This window comes from Dreissena polymorpha, chromosome 3 (assembly GCF_020536995.1).
Source record: "Dreissena polymorpha isolate Duluth1 chromosome 3, UMN_Dpol_1.0, whole genome shotgun sequence".
NCBI lineage: Eukaryota > Metazoa > Mollusca > Bivalvia > Myida > Dreissenidae > Dreissena > Dreissena polymorpha.
This window is the reverse complement of record NC_068357.1, coordinates 148476411-148489490: the sequence shown is the minus strand read 5'-3', so window position 1 is coordinate 148489490 and position 13080 is coordinate 148476411. Positions and strand designations below refer to the sequence as shown.

Below are 13080 nucleotides of genomic sequence, written 5' to 3'. Positions count from 1 at the left end.
GGTACATACCTAGAAATTTCACCACTTTTTCAAAGATAATTTTGGTGCCGCCTAAATTTAAGTCCAAAGAGTGCTGAATTTGGTCGCCAAATAGTACTCCTACTGCTTCCACCTACAACTTTGAAACTTTATATGTAGATGCACCTTGATGAGTTCTACACGCCACACTCAGTTTTGGGTCACTAGGTCAAAGGTCAAGGTCACTGTGACCTCTTAAAAAAAATCTGACAAGCTTTCGCAGCCGAGCGTTGGCACCCGTTATGTGGTGCTCTTGTTTTAATAGATTTATTGTAGTTTAATGTCGTCAATTAGCCCATTATTAAACTGAAAGCTTCGAACTTGTAAAGGTAAACATTTTCATGCAGTCAATCGATCTTCTGTCTTACACATTTGATTACAAGTCAGTTTTGTGGAATAGTTCAGTTTTGTGCAATTCTTATATTATGCATTCTTCCATTTGTATAAATCTATATGTGTGTAAATAACTAATGCTTTTTTGTAGAACTGTTGTATGATATGTAAATATATATGTAAATAACTAATATTGATAAAGGCACCTGATATGTATATTTACGCAAAACCAAACATTGCGTAAGTTTTCATTATTTTATAAGAATTATAGAGCTACAATTCATATTCTAAAGATTAAAACATAGTTACATAAAATTGACATACATTTTTGTGGTCACTTACATTTTGTGTTTATTTCGATTTCCTTATTTGAAGCGTATAACATTTTTGAAACATATTCGAAATAAATATTAATTTTATATACAATTTCATTTCATTAAGCTTGAATGTTTATTTTTCTTCGAAAGATATCCTCCATTCTGGTCTAAGACAATTAAAGGCTATATTCTTTTCCTTCAATTACTTCCAAACGATTTCATCATCAAGACTACATGTTGTTGTATCTATAGCTTACCATTATGTACGTGCAGAAATCTAATACATTAACTGGCTATTATATTTCTTTGTTACGTCTTATATGTGGAATGATGGGCATATTGCCTTTTTTTCTTGAATAAAGCATATCTATACATTCTGCATGTATATATATGTCCTCAAAATATGTGTTCTTGAACTTGTATTAGCATAAACAACACTTTATTATAATACAGCCCAAGCAAAATCTCTGTAACAAACCAATACATTTAATAAAAAAATACAGGAACACATTAATACTTTGTTACATTTAAATTTCCATCAGATTTTTTTCAGAATTTATAAACACTATTTATTGCAGACTTGTTAACCTGATTTATTGACAATTTATTGCGTATAGGCTTTGTACTTAAGTCCAAATTTATTTTCAGTTTATTGACTGTATTTATTGACAATTCATATACCCTATTTATTGACAATTCATTTATCATGTATGAATAAATTATTCACAATTTATTGCCGATTTATTGATCCAATTTTTTGCCAATTTATTGCACATTTATTAGCTCATTTGCATGTGATTTGCAGTTGCAATAACTATGCAATAAATAGCTTATTTATTGACTATTAGTTAACCATATTAATTTATTATGCCCCCCTTCGAAGAAGAGGGGGTATATTGCTTTGCTCATGTCGGTCGGTCGGTCGGTTGGTCGGTCGGTCGGTCGGTCGGTCGGTCGGTCGGTCCGTCCACCAGGTGGTTGTCGTATGATAACTCAAGAACGCATACGCCTAGGATCATGAAACTTCATAGGTAGATTGATCATGACTCGCAGATGACCCCTATTGATTTTGAGGTCACTAGGTCAAAGGTCAAGGTCACGGTGATCCGAAATAGTAAAATGGTTTTCGGATGATAACTCAAGAACGCATACGCTTAGGATCATGAAACTTCATGGGTAGATTGATCATGACTCGCAGATGACCCCTATTGATTTTGAGGTCACTAGGTCAAAGGTCAAGGTCACGGTGACCCGAAATAGTAAAATGGTTTCCGGATGATAACTCAAGAACGCATACGCCTAGGATCATGAAACTTCATGGGTAGATTGATCATGACTCGCAGATGACCCCTATTAATTTTGAGGTCACTAGGTCAAAGGTCAAAGTCACGGTGACCCGAAATAGTAAAATGGTTTCCGGATGATAACTCAAGAACGCATACGCCTAGGATCATGAAACTTCATGGGTAGATTGATCATGACTCGCAGATGACCCCTATCAATTTTGAGGTCACTAGGTCAAAGGTCAAGGTCACGGTGACCCGAAATAGTAAAATGGTTTCCGGATGATAACTCAAGAACGCATACGCCTAGGATCATGAAACTTCATAGGTAGATTGATCATGACTTGCAGATGACCCCTATTGTTTTTGAGGTCACTAGGTCAAAGGTCAAGGTCACGGTGACCTGAAATAGTAAAATGGTTTTCGGATGATAACTCAAGAACGCTTATGCCTAGGATCATGAAACTTCATAGGTAGATTGATCATGACTGGCAGATGACCCCTATTGATTTTGAGGTCACAAGGTCAAAGATCAAGGTCACGGTGACCCGAAATAGTAAAATGATTTTCGGATGATAACTCAAGAACGCTTTTGCCTAGGATCATGACACTTCATAGGTACATTGATCGTGACTCGCAGATGACCCCTATTTATTTTCAGGTCACTAGGTCAAAGGTCAAGGTCACAGTGACAAAAATCGTGCTCACACAATGGCTGCCACTACAATGGACAGCCCATATGGGGGGCATGCATGTTTTACAAACAGCCCTTGTTCTCAATTTTTTTTTGGGGGGGGATGTATTTAAAAACAAGAGCACCGCCTTGTGGGTGCAGACCGCTCATCAATTTTCTTTTTAAAGGCGAAGGGACTTTCATTTTCAATCACAAAGGCGGGAGGGATGGAGTGAAGAGGGGTGTATAGTGTGGGTGTGTGGACATTTATTACATTATCTTCCAAAAATGTGGAAAAAAAATGCAAAAATAAAACAAATCGGGGGGTGGGGGGGGGGGGGGGGTTGGGTGGGTGAGGGATTCTAGGGTGCGATGGTTGGACGGTATTTCAAACATAAAATAATAAAAATAAATATTTTTGTTTTTTAACCGTTTCAAAAAAAATTGGGGGTGGGGGGGAGTGGGGGGAGTAGGGGGGGGTATAGTGTGAGGGGGTGGTGGTCATTTGTGAGATGATCTTTAAAAAATAATAATAATAATTTAGGGGGGGGGGGATTCGGGGGAGGGGGGCAGGGTGGGTGGGGTGGGGGGGGAATCTTGGGTGCGATGGTTGGACGGTATTTCAAACATAAAATAATAAAAATAAATATTTGTGTTTTTTACCCGTTTCAAAAAAATATTTGGGGGGGGTCGGGGGGGGGTATAGTGTGAGGGTGTGGTGGTCATTTGTGAGATGATCTTTAAAAAAAAATGGGGGGGGGGGATTCGGAGGGGGGGAGGGGGGAGGGCACGGGGGGGAGGGCACAGGGGTTGGTTTGGGTGGAGTCTATTGTGGTATGTCAGGTAAGAGTAGTTTTGTCACAGTATCAATCAAATCTAATCATAAATAAAGAAGGTATGGCAATTTTAGCAAAATTTAATAATTTGACCTTGAGAGTCAAGGTCATTCAAAGGTCAAGGTAAAATTGAACTTGCCAGGTACAGTAACCTCATGATAGCATGAAAGTATTTGAAGTTTGAAAGCAATAGCCTTGATACTTTAGAAGTAAAGTGGATCGAAACACAAAATTTAACCATATATTCAAAGTTACTAAGTCAAAAAAGGGCCATAATTCTGTAAAAATGACAACCAGAGATATGCAACTTGTCCTTTTACTGTACCCTTATGATAGTTTGCGAGTGTTCCAAGTATGAAAGCAATATCTATGATACTTTAGGGGTAAAGTGGACCAAAACACACAACTTAACCAAATTTTCAATTTTCTAAGTATAAAGGGTCCATAATTCCGTCCAAATGCCAGTCAAAGTTACATAACTTTGCCTGCACAGTCCCCTTATGATAGTTAATAAGTGTTGCAAGTATGAAAGCAATAGCTTTGATACTGTAGGAATAAAGTGGACCTAAACACAAAACTAAACCAAATTTTCAATTTTCTAAGTATAAAAAGGGCACATAATCCTGTCAAAATGCCAGTCAGAGTTACATAACTTTGCCTGCACAGTCCCTTTATGATAGTTAGTAAGTGTTGCAAGTATGACAGCAATAGCTTTGATACTGAAGGAATAAAATTGACCTAAACACAAAACTTAACCAAAATTTTCAATTTTCTAAGTATAAAAAGGGCACATAAGTCTGTCAAAATGCACGCCAGAGTTATCTTACTTTGCCTGCCCAGTCCCCTAATGATAGTAAGTGTACCAAGTTTGAATGCAATAGCATTGATACTTTCTGAGAAAAGTGGACCTAAACGCAAAACTTAACCGGACGCCAACGCCGACGCAGACGCCGACGCCAAGGTGATGACAAAAGCTCATTTTTTTTCAAAATAGAATAGAATCAGATACATTTTTTTCATTCCAAATTTAAATAAAAATATTAAGATAAAATTCCCTTCACCTTGAAGTTGATGAAACTCGGCCAACCTATTACTTCTTCTGCTTCTGCTTCGTACTTCCTACAGTCAATTGCTGACAATTACAGGAAGGCCTATTATAGGCAGATGTGGACATTGTCGAGTCCGTTTCCTGGGAAGAACCAGTACTTGGTGTCTGTGGAGGAGACAAACTCCCGATCGCTAGGCGGACACCTCATCCACTACACCACCGCGACCTTAATAGCTGCCTTTTCTACTGTCCATTGAACTTTTAACAACGATTTGAGACACAAATGTAGTGGACGAATCAACAAATGGTGACCGAATATTTTGCATATTATACGAGAAATCGGGTTATTCATAAAAGATAAACTTAATTGCATGCATGCAAAAACAGTCATAAAACAGCTTGCGTATAAACCGCGGTTATAAATCATATTATATAGTATAATTATATATAATGCAGTATAAATCATTATTTACGGTATAATATTGGTTAGTTCTCCGTGTATACAAATAAAGTTCCTTTGTACGAAAAATATATCGATCAATACTAGTAAACAATTAAAGGCTTCCATATGGTACAGTCGATTGGTGTATAGCGGATAGCTAAGCACTCCGGGTCTAATTTCAATTAATACATCATGCATTCGGTAATTAAACCATTAAATCTCAAAAGAAACGTGTCTTTCCTATTGAAACATGCCAGCGGTTTTAAATTTCCGAAAAATATTATTTGTTTACAGCGCGAATTTCATGGTACACTGATTCAGCCATTACCGGATCGCTTAGGTCTTTATCGGATTACATGTGTATCGTGTTATTTCTTGAAAGTGTTCAATAAATATAATTTTAACATATTGTGCAGTATTACTGCTACGTAATTAAGGGATCCGGCAAATGTAAACTTCGCTAGTACGTGTAAAGATTTTACGTTACTTCAGTGTACACAATACCATCATGAAAAGAAGCTATCACAATATGGTAAAAAATACTTGCGTTAAAGAAATGAAATTTATAATGTGTTAATAATAGAATGCTAGACTTTAAATTATCACTAATTATCACTAGCACGGACTCTATATGACAATATACGCTCCGTGTCACTAGTAAAGAGATTTCAATATACATGCAAAGACAATTCAATTTGCATAATATGCAGGTTTTTTTCCGCGTTTGTATGATAAAATTTATTAACATTGGCATTCAATGTTAACGAAACGAAAATTTATTGATTCGAAAAGTATATACCGTTAACCATAACATTTAAAATTTTAATGTATTCCGTTTTTGGCTTTGTTTGATAATTGATTAAATGCACCTCTTACAAGCTGATGAAAAAAACAACCTATCCATACCACTAATAATTATTATCAAATTAATAAGTGTTTTATTATTGTTGCAATATCATTTATTAAAGTCTTACTATCAGAAACAATAAGGCAATTTCATTGTTTTGTTTTGTGGGATTGTCAGTATTTAGTATTCCCACCACGTTTACTCTGATGCTTATAGACCAATTCATTGTTATTGTTTTGATTCCGAATTTTCGCGCATGCGCGATGCGCTGGTAGGCAAAAACCCTGGGTACAGTTACGATAAACACTATGACAAAATGATAATGGCACGTGTTTAGTCAATATATCAAAAAGATTAACAACAACATCATAACACCTAAATACTTTTAAAGATATTGCATTTTTTAATGTCAATATTGTTTAATTAATACATGTATTCTTATCTATAAAAAAATATATACTCGTTAGTCATTAGCATCAAGGTAAAGGTGGTCTGAAGACTAAACACCGACAATTTCACAAAACAAAGCTATGCATTAGCCGATGTATTTCTTGCAGAAGGACTTCAAAAATTACAAAAAACAATAAAGCATCCCATAATATAATTATAATTATCAATTGTATGAGTACGAAAGTGTGGTAAAAAAAATGAGTGAAAGAAAAGGGGTGCATTAAAATCTGACATACCGGTACAACAAAGCCCTATAGACGAGTTAATTGTTATTGTTTACATTCGGGATTTTCCGCGCATGCGCACTGACTGGTTGGCAAAAACACTGGTTACAGTCACGTAAAACATGTATAAAGGGCTTTTGTTGAGTCAATTAAACGATAAAAAATCCGAAATAAACATTACAACTCTTAAACAATAGTGCACATATATCATATTTAGTACTAATAAATGTATCATCATATATATAATTTCCTCTTTATAAAAATACAAATTAGTTATTAGCATCAGAGTAAACGTGGTCGGAAGACTAAATACTTACAATACCACACAACAAAACAATAAATTAGCCGTATTCTTTTTTATAGTAAGACTTTAAAAAAATGATATTTCAAAACTTATAATACATATATTAATTTGATTATAACTATAAACGGTGTGGATATTGTTATTGCTCATCAGCGACCGAAAGTGTATTATAAGAGGCGCATTTAATCAATTATAAAACAAAGCCATAAAAAACGGAATACATTAACAATCGTTAAATGTTGTGGTAATTTTCTTTTCCATAGAATGAATTTTCGTTTCGTTTCCATTGAATTACAATATTAATAAATTTTAATATACAAATGAAAATAAAACCTGCATCTTGTGCAAATTGAACTGTCTTTGCATGTATATTGAAATCTCTTAACAAGTAATAAGGAGTGATACATTTAACAATCTAGCATTTTATGATAAATATATATATTAATTTAATTTATTTTACGCAAAAATTGTTTATCCATTGTGATTGCTTGGTTTCATGATGGTGTTACGTGCAATGCAAGAACGTATAATCTTTACACTAAATTGACGAGTTTACATTTGCCGGTACCCGCGGTAAATACATCAATTGTGTAGCAGTAATATTGAACAATATTTTAAATTTAAAGTTATAAAGCACTGTATTATTATGATTAAACTGGCTAACATATAAATACACATGTTCCTGTTAATCCGTTTCGGACAAATATCTTCTTTTTTTTAATATGTTAAATTATTTATTAAAGCAAATGTCACGTATTTTGGCTTTAATATTTGGCTTGCTCAATATGACTGCTCAATATGTCAAGAGATGACATGGAGGTATCATAAAGTCTGCCACATGTGGTCTATGCAGGGACCCAATTAAAGTATAGGTCCCTATGTTTATGACACCGGCGTGTTTTCTGTGTAATTGGCTGGGCAGTCTCCGATCATAACGAGATAATATGCTTGTGACGAACAACGGTGCAATTAAACGCCAGGTTAGAAATGCTGAAACAAGTGTCAAAATTGGTGTGCACAATTAAATAAAACAATTAGATTTATGAATTTATTTGTTGTGTAACAAGGTAAGTTTGAACAGATATATTAAGATTAAAATCAGTTACTATATGTTGCGAACAAAAAGCGATCTATTTGTTGTTTGTTTCCATCCTTATTTGTGTTCTTTCATTAAATTTAATTTATTCTAAAAGAATTTCCATTTCTGAAATTTTGTATCTAAAATGGACGTGAAAATGCGGTTAGTAGAGATTTTTGTGGTAACCACATACCGAGCTCGTAGATAGTGTACGTTCCACTCCAGAGCTCGTTTTAAGTAAAAACAAATAATAACAACAATATAACCGTTCCAAAAATGAATTTCCACGCATGCTTATGTTTTATTCAGACATAAATAGTAAAATTATATTTGATGCAGTTCATGATTATCAATAAAAACGATGATAATGTCAACCTTCTCTATATGCGCTTATATGAATTCCACCTCTTTTTGCCAACCAGTGGGCGGAGTCTTAACTTTGCAGGTGCGTGTGACGTCACGCGTTGTGTGTGTTCCGGGTCCTACGTACCGGGTGGTGTTGGGATGTGGATCGCGTTGAGTGTCTTGTACATTAGTAATGTGCGGGACACTCGGCGGGATCCGCTCCTCATCACCACCTCTAGGTAGCTAGCACATTAAGGTCTCATTGGCCAACGTGCAACGAACTCTTTTAAAAATTAAAGTATTTGGCGAATACCCGGGAAACCGGGGTAAATTTGACCTACTTTGACTCTAAAATTAATCTTTTTCCCCTGAGAGGTCACAGGGGCAGGTCGGGCTACCGTAACCTCGTGAAGAGGCCAGTAGGACCTGTAAATAAACTCTGAAACACACACACAGTATTTAAATGTTATGATCATTTTCTTTTAAATTGGATGATTTGTTTTTAAGGTGAATAACACTATAGATGAATCGTTACATACAACTGAACACAACTTCACATGATGCAAATTAACCTGTGAATTCATGTATATTGAAATTCCGTTACAAGTGTATATGAGTGACAAATATCTTACATTTTATAATATATATCTACATTGTTTTTTATTTTTCGTAAATATTATTTTCCCCGGTAGTCATACGTAATTTCTTGTTTTCATGATGTCGTTTGTGCATGGCCGTAACATTCAATCTTCAAACGGAATGACGTAGTTTTAATTAACCGGTACCCGCTAAATACGTTTAATGATTATATGTACATTTACCATTTATTAAATACGTTTTGTTATAAATTACCGGCAAACAGGCTAGTATCTTCAAAGCGTACATTTTCTGTTAATATATAGTGGAAAAATTATTTTATATTTTTTTACGATATGTAGCAGATCTAATTGAACAGTTGAACTTTGGCGGTATATTACTCAACCCCAAATAACTGCTCAATACTACTAGAAAGAGAAGACATGGTGGTACCATCAATTGTGTTTAATGACCAGACTTTCATATACCACCTGTGGTCAGGGACCTATTGCTTGTATAGGTCCCTGCTGTAGTTTATGACACTTTGCTGTTAGTTAAGTAGGGACAATATCTGATCAAAACGAGATAATCGGCTTGTGCCGAACAAAGGGGGCAATTAAACACCGGAATACAAAGGCTAACACGATTTTAAGATTGATGCAAACAATCAAATCAAACCAATTAAATTAAATTAATTTAATGTGTCAAAGTGTTAGTTTTCCTAGACAGACAGACAATACTTTTTTTAGCAATTTCCTTTTTACTCCCATCGTCAACATAATATATTTTGTATATAACAATAAAAATACATATATGTTGCTTTAAGGTAGGTGAAACTATGTCACAAAGTATATTTACATTTTTTTTAGGGTAGGTGTACCCATTGAGCATAAAAAGCGCACAACGAATATAAAATATATGTAATTTATTTTGTAAAGTCGCGATTAATTCCTGATGTTAAATTATATTATTAAAAGGACACAAGAAAATCTATTTATGGTGTTGTTTTTTTTCCCGTTTGCCTGTTTGCATTTAAAAATAAAATATTTTGCCAATAATACTACCGAGTTTATAATGTGTGCATTGATGTAATCAGCTATGGTCAGATTACAGAATGATATAATTGTAAAATTTAGTTCAATGTTTTGGAAGACTTTTTTTAGTTGACTTGCACAATGTACCTCGTCCACATCACAGTCATGTGGTTGATATTGATACGCGCCAGAAAACATATTTCACCAAACACGAGTATGAATAAATCAAATGTATATTGGGGTACATAAGATGAACAATGGGTAAATTACGTTATACGATTTAACAAATTTGATCTGATACTCAAAGATTCCTTAACACATAAACAAAGTGTTATTAGTTCAGACCCTGTTCTTTAGTTGCAGCAATTGTACATACTTAATAACAGATGGATTATGGATTATCATAGTGGTAGGTTAATATATGCTGTGTGCATGGAATCGATCTATTTATTGTTTGTTTTTTTTCTTATTTGTTTGAGTACAGTACAACAACTTTTGGGATGTTTAAATCTAAAATCTAAAAATGATCGTATACATATCAAAATATATTAAATAATGTATTTAATATAGATGTAGAGCGTGACAATAAATATCGTGCTCGATATCTCCCCTTTGATCGTGTCTTTCTTTTGCCTACCAGAGTAGCACGGATAAAGACACGCAGGTGCGCGTGACGTCACGCGTGAATTGGTCTATAAGTACATTGTTTTTATGAAGAGGGATCGATATATATATATGTGAATATACATTTATTGGTACTAAATATAATATATTAGCACTATTTTTTTTAAGATATTCATTTTTATTTCGCATTTGTTATCAAAATATTGACGAAACAAAAGCCCTTTATACATGCTTTACGTTACTGTAACCAGTGTTTTTGCCCTCCAGTCAATGCGCATGCGCGGAAATATCGAAATGTAAACAATAACAATCAACGTTCGTACATTCGCCCATTTTGAGTTGAATCTATATATAGATTTGATAGCGGAAAATATGTTTTCAGAGAAATCAATTTTTCGTTATAATTTGATTGTTTTTCATTAAAAATGACGTTTTTACTTATTAATATTATAGCCACACGCTTACCACATGGACAACTTCAATTGAGTTTATATTTATTTTGAGACATTCCCCACATTCCTGAATATGGGTCATCACATGTCCGTTATTCACTAAATCCCGAGTTGCGGCTTTCATGCTTATTTTATATGGTACGCATCAATTTGGTTTTTGAGCATTTTTACTTTTGTAAAGGACACATAATACTAAAATATTACATCAATGTACATTATGTTTACCAAACAAAATCTGCAAAATTCAAGAAACCATTCGTCTGCACTTTTCCTGTCGTCACAAAAACAGTGCGTACATAACGTTGTGACCTTGTTTTGCTTTCGAAAATAGAAACAGTTGTAAACATTGACACACATCAACAAAAACATGAATCGACTTAACAATGATAGGCTTTTTGTATTCAATTAATAGAAAACTATAAATCTTAACATAAATGAATGTATTTTGCAAAAAAAGTTTAACCTATCCGCTACTCACTAAAATCCCAGAAGCTATTTATATAACTTGTTTAAGTTGTTGGTTTCGGTTTCCCAAATACTAATCATGACTAGTGGAGGAAGCAGGCCCGTACCCAGGCACTGGGCCCAGGGGCCCGGGCCCCCCCAGCTGGCTGTCGAGTAATGATTTTTTAATAATGGGCCTACTGCAAATTTTCTCACATGAAAGGGCCCACAGTACACTTCCCTGCAATACAAATGTGCAGATGTGTTTTATTGCCCCTGATACACAAGGGGATTAGCGCTAATTTACTCGCCAGTGGAGATAAGCCCCTAGGCATTATTTTCTTATCACCTTGTACACACATCCCCGATCTGTCAATTACCTATTGTGCTCAATGCTTCATCTTTTGATGGTGGGTGTAACACGTCTTTTGATTGGACAAGGAAAGAGAAACAGCGAATGGATGGAACTGATACAGAAGTTCGTAGGTCTGAACGATAATAGTGTTTTCTCTTTTGAATTCAAACCTCCTCTAGAATCATAGCTTATTAAACATTTCTGTGAAAACTGTGTTGTAGATGATGAACATTTTATAATGAATTTACTTTGAAATTTTATATAGAGGAGGTTTGATTTCAAAGAGAAAATATTAGTAGGTTATATGTCAGTTACTGACATATAACCATAGTAGTATTTTCTCTCTGAAATCAAACCTTCTCTACAGTCATGCTTTATGTCACATTTCATAATAAAGTTTTTTTAGTTTCAAAGGTTGCTTTTACTTCTTTATAAAGTGTAATACATTTCTGAAATCTAAAGCTTTATACATGTGTGTGAATTTCACACCAAGGGGTCGTTGATAAAGCATGTCACGCTTTTTTTACCATTTTTACCCCGGCATGTCACAAACTGTTACAAAATCTTGGACCCCCCTCCCCTAAGGGACGTCACAAACTCACACTTTCGAACATTTTTTTAAAAGTAATACTTAATTTAAATTTAATCTTAAACTAAATTCACTATTAAACCGTATTAAAATTTCACTTACCGGTAAAAGAACTATTACATCACAGGCTTTTATAACTGTAGGGTTGTTACGATGAGCAGTATGAATATTTATCCACGTGTTAACGTCTAATAAAAACGAAATTATAATTAAGATTTTCTTTCAACCCTTTACTTACTAAATATGGAACAGTCCAATTATTTCGTCATTGAAATCTGTGTGGAGGTTGTGCCTATTGAATAAGCCGGCTCAGCCAAGTTGCCTATAAAACATTCGAACAACATAATCAGGAGATACGCAATTCGTCTTATTTTGACATAAAACTAATTCAAATGTTTCACAAATTTTTGAAAATTATTTTTAAATTCTACTAAAGAAATAATAAATAAATTATACAATTTTTTTAAAATAAATGTGTGACATCACACATGGCCTGACTCCCCTCCCCCATGTCACAAACTGTCACTTTCTTACTCACCCTCCCCCCACCTGGAGCGTGACATACTTTATGGACGGCCCGTAATGGTTAAAGCTTTAGACTTCAGAAAGGTGCTGATTTACTTGTTATATATCCATAAATTTATAACACAACATATGTTTCTATATGCATTAAAATTCACCTTGAACAGTGCCTAATAAAAAAAATCTATTCCGGAGGGGCAACCCCTCCCGCACCCTCCCCGTTTGGGCCCCCCCAGTCAACATTTCCTGGGTACGGCCCTGGGAAGACTTGTAACACGATACATGG

At 34.6% G+C, this 13080-nt stretch overlaps 1 long non-coding RNA gene across 1 annotated transcript; it reads left to right on the top strand.

Annotated features, from left to right (window-relative positions):
* Nucleotides 1–1769: 1769 nt before the first annotated feature.
* LOC127873940 (uncharacterized) lies at nt 1770–2354 on the top strand. The gene is made up of 2 exons (XR_008046445.1): nt 1770–2047; nt 2193–2354. It is a non-coding gene; the product is annotated as an uncharacterized LOC127873940 (long non-coding RNA).
* Nucleotides 2355–13080: the final 10726 nt, after the last annotated feature.